The sequence below is a fragment of the Rutidosis leptorrhynchoides genome, chromosome 10 (assembly GCF_046630445.1).
Source record: "Rutidosis leptorrhynchoides isolate AG116_Rl617_1_P2 chromosome 10, CSIRO_AGI_Rlap_v1, whole genome shotgun sequence".
Lineage (NCBI taxonomy): Eukaryota > Viridiplantae > Streptophyta > Magnoliopsida > Asterales > Asteraceae > Rutidosis > Rutidosis leptorrhynchoides.
The window spans coordinates 173570744-173580477 of NC_092342.1; positions in this window are offsets into that span (position 1 = coordinate 173570744).

Sequence of the window (9734 nt, forward strand, 5' to 3'; positions counted from 1 at the left end):
GCATTAGGAACTCGTCTAGACATGAGTACTGCCTATCATCCACAAACTGATGGGCAGAGCGAAAGGACGATACAAACGCTTGAAGACATGCTAGGAGCATGTGTTATTGATTTCGGAAACAGTTGGGATCGACATCTACCGTTAGCAGAATTTTCCTACAACAACAGCTACCATTCAAGCATTGAGATGGCGCCGTTTGAAGCACTTTATGGTAGAAAGTGCAGGTCTCCGATTTGTTGGAGTGAGGTGGGGGATAGACAGATTACGGGTCCGGAGATTATACAAGAAACTACCGAGAAGGTCATCCAAATTCAACAACGGTTGAAAACCGCCCAAAGTCGACAAAAGAGCTACGCTGACATTAAAAGAAAAGATATAGAATTTGAAATTGGAGAGATGGTCATGCTTAAAATTTCACCTTGGAAAGGCGTTGTTCGATTTGGTAAACGAGGGAAATTAAATCCAAGGTATATTGGACCATTCAAGATTATTGATCGTATCGGACCAGTAGCTTACCGACTTGAGTTACCTCAACAACTCGCAGCTGTACATAACACTTTCCACGTCTCGAATTTAAAGAAATGTTTTGCTAAAGAAGATCTCACTATTCCGTTAGATGAAATCCAAATCAACGAAAAACTCCAATTCATCGAAGAACCCGTCGAAATAATGGATCGTGAGGTTAAAAGACTTAAGCAAAACAAGATACCAATTGTTAAGGTTCGATGGAATGCTCGTAGAGGACCCGAGTTCACCTGGGAGCGTGAAGATCAGATGAAGAAGAAATACCCGCATCTATTTCCAGAAGATTCGTCAACACCTTCAACAGCTTAAAATTTCGGGACGAAATTTATTTAACGGGTAGGTACTGTAGTGACCCGAACTTTTCCATGTTTATATATATTAATTGAGATTGATATTTACATGATTAAATGTTTCCAACATGTTAAACAATCAAACTTGTTAAGACTTGATTAATTGAAATAGGTTTCATATAGACAATTGACCACCCAAGTTGACCGGTGATTCACGAACGTTAAAACTTGTAAAAAAAAAAACTATATGATGATATATATATGGTTATATATATAGTTAACATGATATTATGATAAGTAAACATATCATTAAGTATATTAACAATGAACTACATATGTAAAAACAAGACTACTAACTTAATGATTTTGAAACGAGACATATATGTAACGTTTATCGTTGTAACGACATTTAATGTATATATATCATATTAAGAGATATTCGTACATCATAATATCATGATAATATAATAATTTAAAATCTTTTTTGATATTATAAACATTGGGTTAACAACATTTAACAAGATCGTTAACCTAAAGGTTTCAAAACAACACTTACATGTAACGACTAACGATGACTTAACGACTCAGTTAAAATGTATATACATGTAGTGTTTTAATATGTATTTATACACTTTTGAAAGACTTCAATACACTTATCAAAATACTTCTACTTAACAAAAATGCTTACAATTACATTCTCGTTCAGTTTCATCAACAATTCTACTCGTATGCACCCGTATTCGTACTCGTACAATACACAGCTTTTAGATGTATGTACTATTGGTATATACACTCTAATGATCAGCTCTTAGCAGCCCATGTGAGTCACCTAACACATGTGGGAACCATCATTTGGCAACTAGCATGAAATATCTCATAAGATTACAAAAATATGAGTAATCATTCATGACTTATTTACATGAAAACAAAATTACATATCCTTTATATCTAATCCATACACCAACGACCAAAAACACCTACAAACACTTTCATTCTTCAATTTTCTTCATCTAATTGAACTCTCTCAAGTTCTATCTTCAAGTTCTAAGTGTTCTTCATAAATTCCAAAAGTTCTAGTTTCATAAAATCAAGAATACTTTCAAGTTTGCTAGCTCACTTCCAATCTTGTAAGGTGATCATCCAACCTCAAGAAATCTTTGTTTCTTACAGTAGGTTATCATTCTAATACGAGGTAATAATCATATTCAAACTTTGGTTCAATTTCTATAACTATAACAATCTTATTTCAAGTGATGATCTTACTTGAACTTGTTTTCGTGTCATGATTTTGCTTCAAGAACTTTGAGCCATCCAAGGATCCATTGAAGCTAGATCCATTTTTCTCTTTTCCAGTAGGTTCATCCAAGGAACTTAAGGTAGTAATGATGTTCATAACATCATTCGATTCATACATATAAAGCTATCTTATTCGAAGGTTTAAACTTGTAATCACTAGAACATAGTTTAGTTAATTCTAAACTTGTTCGCAAACAAAAGTTAATCCTTCTAACTTGACTTTTAAAATCAACTAAACACATGTTCTATATCTATATGATATGCTAACTTAATGATTTAAAACCTGGAAACACGAAAAACACCATAAAACCGGATTTACGCCGTCGTAGTAACACCGCGGGCTGTTTTGGGTTAGTTAATTAAAAACTATGATAAACTTTGATTTAAAAGTTGTTATTCTGAGAAAATGATTTTTATTATGAACATGAAACTATATCCAAAAATTATGGTTAAACTAAAAGTGGAAGTATGTTTTCTAAAATGGTCATCTAGACGTCGTTCTTTCGACTGAAATGACTACCTTTACAAAAACGACTTGTAACTTATTTTTCCGACTAGAAACCTATACTTTTTTTGTTTAGATTCATAAAATAGAGTTCAATATGAAACCATAGCAATTTGATTCACTCAAAACGGATTTAAAATGAAGAAGTTATGGGTAAAACAAGATTGGATAATTTTTCTCATTTTAGCTACGTGAAAATTGGTAACAAATCTATTCCAACCATAACTTAATCAACTTGTATTATATATTATGTAATCTTGAGATACCATAGACACGTATACAATGTTTCGACATATCATGTCGACACATCTATATATATTTCGGAACAACCATAGACACTCTATATGTGAATGTTGGAGTTAGCTATACAGGGTTGAGGTTGATTCCAAAATATATATAGTTTGAGTTGTGATCAATACTGAGATACGTATACACTGGGTCGTGGATTGATTCAAGATAATATTTATCGATTTATTTCTGTACATCTAACTGTGGACAACTAGTTGTAGGTTACTAACGAGGACAGCTGACTTAATAAACTTAAAACATCAAAATATATTAAAAGTGTTGTAAATATATTTTGAACATACTTTGATATATATGTATATATTGTTATAGGTTCGTGAATCAACCAGTGGCCAAGTCTTACTTCCCGACGAAGTAAAAATCTGTGAAAGTGAGTTATAGTCCCACTTTTAAAATCTAATATTTTTGGGATGAGAATACATGCAGGTTTTATAAATGATTTACAAAATAGACACAAGTACGTGAAACTACATTCTATGGTTGAATTATCAAAATCGAATATGCCCCTTTTTATTAAGTCTGGTAATCTAAGAATTAGGGAACAGACACCCTAATTGACGCGAATCCTAAAGATAGATCTATTGGGCCTAACAAACCCCATCCAAAGTACCGGATGCTTTAGTACTTCGAAATTTATATCATATCCGAAGGGTGTCCCGGAATGATGGGGATATTCTTATATATGCATCTTGTTATTGTCGGTTACCAGGTGTTCACCATATGAATGATTTTTATCTCTATGTATGGGATGTGTATTGAAATATGAAATCTTGTGGTCTATTGTTACGATTTGATATATATAGGTTAAACCTATAACTCACCAACATTTTTGTTGATGTTTTAAGCATGTTTATTCTCAGGTGATTATTAAGAGCTTCCGCTGTCGCATACTTAAATAAGGACAAGATTTGGAGTCCATGCTTGTATGATATTGTGTAAAAACTGCGTTCAAGAAACTTATTTTGTTGTAACATATTTATATTGTAAACCATTATGTAATGGTCGTGTGTAAACAGGATATTTTAGATTATCATTATTTGATAATCTACGTAAAGCTTTTTAAACCTTTATTGATGAAATAAAGGTTATGGTTTGTTTAAAAATGAATGCAGTCTTTGAAAAACGTCTCATATAGAGGTCAAAACCTCGCAACGAAATCAATTAATATGGAACGTTTTTAATCAATAAGAACGGGACATTTCAAATTTAATAGATGATAAAGATGATAAATAAATAATTGGAGCAGAATCCTTGGTACGTTTGATTGTTGGGTAGGGATAGTGGAAGACAGAATTGTTGGAGTAGGAGAAGAATAAGAAAGAAAGTTGAAAAGAGATATAAACATGTAGCAGGTTCATATAATGTATCAGTATGTAATTTAAGTACATATAAATATATATCTGCTTTTTTAAATAACTGTATATATCCATATAAATATCGGTATAACTATATATCTGTTCTTTATATAACATAAATCTGTAAATATATGGGTATATCCTTATAACATTAATTATAATTAATCCTTTTTATATAAATGTATTAATATTACACTTAATATAATATTATAATTGATAATAAAAGTAATAATATAATAATAATAATATTACTACTACTTAATAATAATTATATTAATTATTTTTAATAAAATTACCTATAGAAATAAATAAGTAAAATAATGATAATAATATGAGAATATTGATAACATATGTTTATGATTTATACATTTTTAATTCCAATTGATTAAGTGTACTTTATTAATTTAAATTATTATATATACACTTATGTATATATTTATATATCTCTATATATATTTATTTACATATTTACTTACACACAACTGTTCGTGAATCGTCGGGAATAGTCAAAGGTTCACTAAATCCATATAAATAGTTCAAAGGTCAAATGTATGCAGGAACACAGTTCAAAGTTTATAAGATTTCAATATTACAGACTTTGCTTATCGTGTCGAAATTATATAAAGATTAAGTTTAAATTTAGTCGGAAATTTCTGGGTCGTCACAGTACCTACCCGTTAAAGAAATTTCGTCCCGAAATTTGATTAGGATCGTCATGGCTGACAATAAGTATGTTTTCATGACGATTATGAGTTGATAAACCGAGTTTTATCAATATTGAGTAATATTGATAAAGGATTCGATTTACTCGGAGCGTACGAGCGAAGCTATCACAAAAGATTGAGATAGTGATTTAACTTTTGACGTAGTCACGGTGGATTCCCAGAATTTTAGGGATTTTAAAGAAAATCTTCGAAATCTAAAAGATTTGATTCTTTGGCGAAATAGGGAAATTAAGATCTCTATAATTAAATACAGAGATCTGTCTTGATTACTCTGTCTGATATTTTCATTATAAATTAAGCTTCTTCCGTTCCATTATCCTCACCATTCCTATATTTTACTTCTTAGTTCATATGTCCAAAGATTGTGAAAATGCTTAATCCAGTTCTAATCCTTGATATTTTCCTAATTAACATTTATGTCATCCTTCTTTTTAATCTTCCACCTGAAGAATCTGTTTACTTCTACTATTATCTTGGGATGATACTATTCTTAATTATATCGTGCCTTTATATTGCTATTCGTATTAATATCCACAGTTTGTAACTTCTGAGTTGTTGTTGGGTTTTATATCTTCCTTTCTATTTCGATGTCTCTACTTCCGTCCTTCTGTAATTATTGACATTCACAGTTAATACTCTCTCCAATTTACTGTGATTTGTACTCTCATTTATTTCAGATCTTCATTCTTTTGTTTTCTCTTCATTACTTTAAATCAAGCGAATAATGGTCCAGAATTCCTAAATGTGGAGTTTCGAATGAATTTAATGTTCTAAACAAAAAAGAACGTAATCGCACAATTTAATTTGTCAAATTACCCGAACCGCTGAGAATAGAACTATCAAGAATATATTTTCTTGATATGTTCAGAAGTTAAGCAGAATGAAAGAGTTTTGTAACATGGGACATGATGGCATTATAATCTGTGAATCATCACGTTTCATTAGAAACTCAGCATGACTTACTGTAATATAATCACGTTGATCAAGTGTCATTATATTATACTAACTCATGCTTCAGTTCCCAACATTACCTCAATAACATTCATATTTTAAGCTCGAAAGTTTACAGAATATAGAAACTAACAGTTTCTATATGATGTAACACTGATAGCACGAAAAGATTAATGATTTCAGATAAGATTAGTTATGAAAATATATTCAGAAATATGGAGGATATTTGTAATGAGATATACGATAATATCTTTGAATATCTAAGATCAGAGGATGATGGAAACTATTGTTCGCAAGGGTTTAGAGTAAGGAGCAAGATATTCACTAAAGACTTCAGCAGGCATTGAATCATTTAGATTCTTTGAATTCAAACTAAATTTTCTATTGAATGTTTCCAATATTCCATTCTTTATCATCAAACTTTCGACGGTTAAGTTCGTGTACAGTTTTTGCTGCTGTATTCAGCTTTTTCAAAATTTGTGGTATTGATTTGTAGACTGGGTGCTTTTCAGAATTTCAGAATGGAAGGTCATAATTCTAATTGATAAATGTTATATATTTACATATAACTGTTGATGTAGACATGCTGCGAGATTTCAAAATATTGATTGCTGATTCTCCGTGTTTGGTACGAAAATTCTTGTTATCGGATGCAGATGAGTAGATGATAGGATTTCAGTGAATATAATAACTTTTCAGAAAGTCAAAGATCAACGAAGTTGTTGGTAAGTGTGACAACTCGGAAAATTCCAACCAAATTTAAACTTTAATCTTTATATGTTTCTGACACGATAAGCAATATTTGTTAAGTTAAATTTCAAGAATTTTAAACTATGTTCATACATTCATTCAACCTCGACCAAGTTCCAACGATTCATGAACCATTAAACGAATATGATTATATATGTATATGTGTATATATATTATAACTTGAAACGTAAACAAAATATTAGATTAAATACTTTATATGATTGTATCTGTTTCAAAATGTTTATCAACGGAATTAGAAGATAAGATCAAATGATTGAATTATCAGATATATTGAATTATGATTACAAGTCTCTGTTGAAAGGCCCACGTTGATTTGAGAAATCTTTCCATTTTAACAATATTCGGAAAATGGTAAAGTGATTTATAAATAAGAACAAATTGTCAATCATTGAGAACTAGACAAAGGATAGTGGAAGATTGAATCTCATAAAGACTTGATTGATCTATTTAGTTTCAAACGTACAAAAACGTTTTCAGTTTAAAAAGAACTTTATTATTAAAACGTATATAACTTTTATAAATATCTAGAACCACTTTTGACAACTCGTTACTTAACTAGTATGATAAAGATAACGATATTTATATTTTATTTTATTAAATATATATAACGATTTAAATTAATATTATATATATTTATACGCGTATTATACGTACATAGTTTTATACTTTTACTATACTTAAACTTTACCTTTACTTTACTTTAACTTTAATAATTCACTTTAATAATTCATACTTTAATAATTCACTTTAATAATTCATACTTTAATAATTCACTTTAATAATTCATACTTTAATAATTCACTTTAATAATTCATACTTTAATAATTCACTTTAATAATTCAAAAATCTATTATAAATAGAATTCAATAGGTTTCATTATTTCATAGAAACTTGAAAATATTTTTCTCTAAACTCTCTCAATCGATTTACATATATATATTTACTCCGTATGATTTCAAGATATTATTAGTATACATAAAATATTACGACGGAGTGCTGTCCGAGTGATTTCGAAATTGTTTTTCGAGTGAGATAGGATTAAGAAAATTATGGGTTATAGCTATGGAGGTGATTGAGTATGGTTCATGGGTATGCTCGTGAGGTCAATATAGTGTTTATCATTTCCGTTGCGTCTACGTACCTTTCCTGTAATATTGAATCTCAATATTGATACGTGAGTACTCATAATTTAACTTTTACATACTAATAGTGTATCCCTGACTAGTGCTCGAGTATTTAGGATTATGCATGCTTGTACTTTTGATATTGCCCTTAGACACGTTAGGTTGAATCTTGAATTAGTTACACTTACGGTTGAGATAAGGTATAAGATATGCATGTCCTTGGAAAGCTAGCGAAAAATTAAGAACTTTTCCTTTAGATATCGAATGGTTTCGATGAACGGATTAGAAGTTATAATCAATTGAATTTTTGATATTTTTATTAAAAATGATTATTATTATCGTCGTTTTTATCGTCGTTCTAGTTTTATCTTATTATTATCATTATTATTATCTTTATCAATAAAAGAGATTTATCATTAAAAATTATTATGAACACGATATAAAAGACGATTAAAAGCTATTAAACGAAACGATTAGGAAATAATGGGTAAGAGTATCATGATGAAATTAAAATATTATAAGATATTGATTTAGATAAAATTATCGTTCTTATTTTTTTTATCATTACTATTATTATTAAAAGTATCATTAGTATTAAAACTATCATTTTAACAAAAATTATCATTTTAATAGAAATGTCATTGTTACTATAAAATATCATTATTATTATTATTTTAAATAGAATTATTATTTTAAACATAATATTAAAAATTATCGTAAATATTAAAGTTATCATAATTAGAATTATCGTTTTATCATAATGTCATCTTAGTAATTATAAATATTGATATTTTTATAATAATAATTATTATTACAAAATAATACAACTTTTACTTACTATCATTATAGATATTATTTTATCAAATAAATATGTGATACAAATATATTTTACTACGTGTAATAACTTACTTTAATAATACCTATCATATTATCTTTATGATATTAAATGAACCCTATAAATTTTATTACTTTATATATATAAAAGTATATTTTATTATATAAATTTAATATAAAATTTACTTTATTAATAAATAAATTATATTATTTACTCTAATAAATCTTTTAAAAATATTTAAAAATATAAACGACGATATTTAAACTTTATATTAATCATGTATAGATTTTTGGAAATTATTTTGAGTCAAATTTACTTTTGTTGACTTTTGCATATTAGTCTCGAGCATTAGGATTGTGGTACACTATGACTTGACCTAATTTGTTAGACAAATATTGACCAACACATAAATATATATAATTAATTTAGGTTCGTGAATCCGAGGCCAACCTTTCACTTGTTCAATGACGTTATATGTATTTTTACTACAAAATACAGTATGGTGAGTTTCATTTGCTCCCTTTTTACTCATTACATTTTTGGGCTGAGAATACATGCAATGTTTAAATAACTGTTTTTGCAATATTTATATACGTGAGTTTCATTTGCTCCCTTTTTAAATGCTTTTACAATATATATATTTTTGGGACTGAGAATACATGCGCTGCTTTTATAAATGATTTACAAAATAGACACAAGTACGTGAAACTACATTCTATGGTTGAATTATTAAATCGAATATGCCCCTTTTTATTAAAGTCTGGTAATCTAAAAATTAGGGAATAGACACCCTAATTGACGCGAATCCTAAAGATAGATCTAGTGGGCCTAACAAACCCCATCCAAAGTACCGGATGCTTTAGTACTTCGAAATTTATATCATGTCCGAAGGAGGATCCCGGAATGATAGGGGATATTCTTATATGTATCTAGTTAATGTCGGTTACCAGGTGTTCACCATATGAATGATTATTTTTGTCTCTATGCATGGGACGTATATTTATGAGAACTGGAAATGAAATTCTTGTGGTCTATTAAAATGATGGAAATT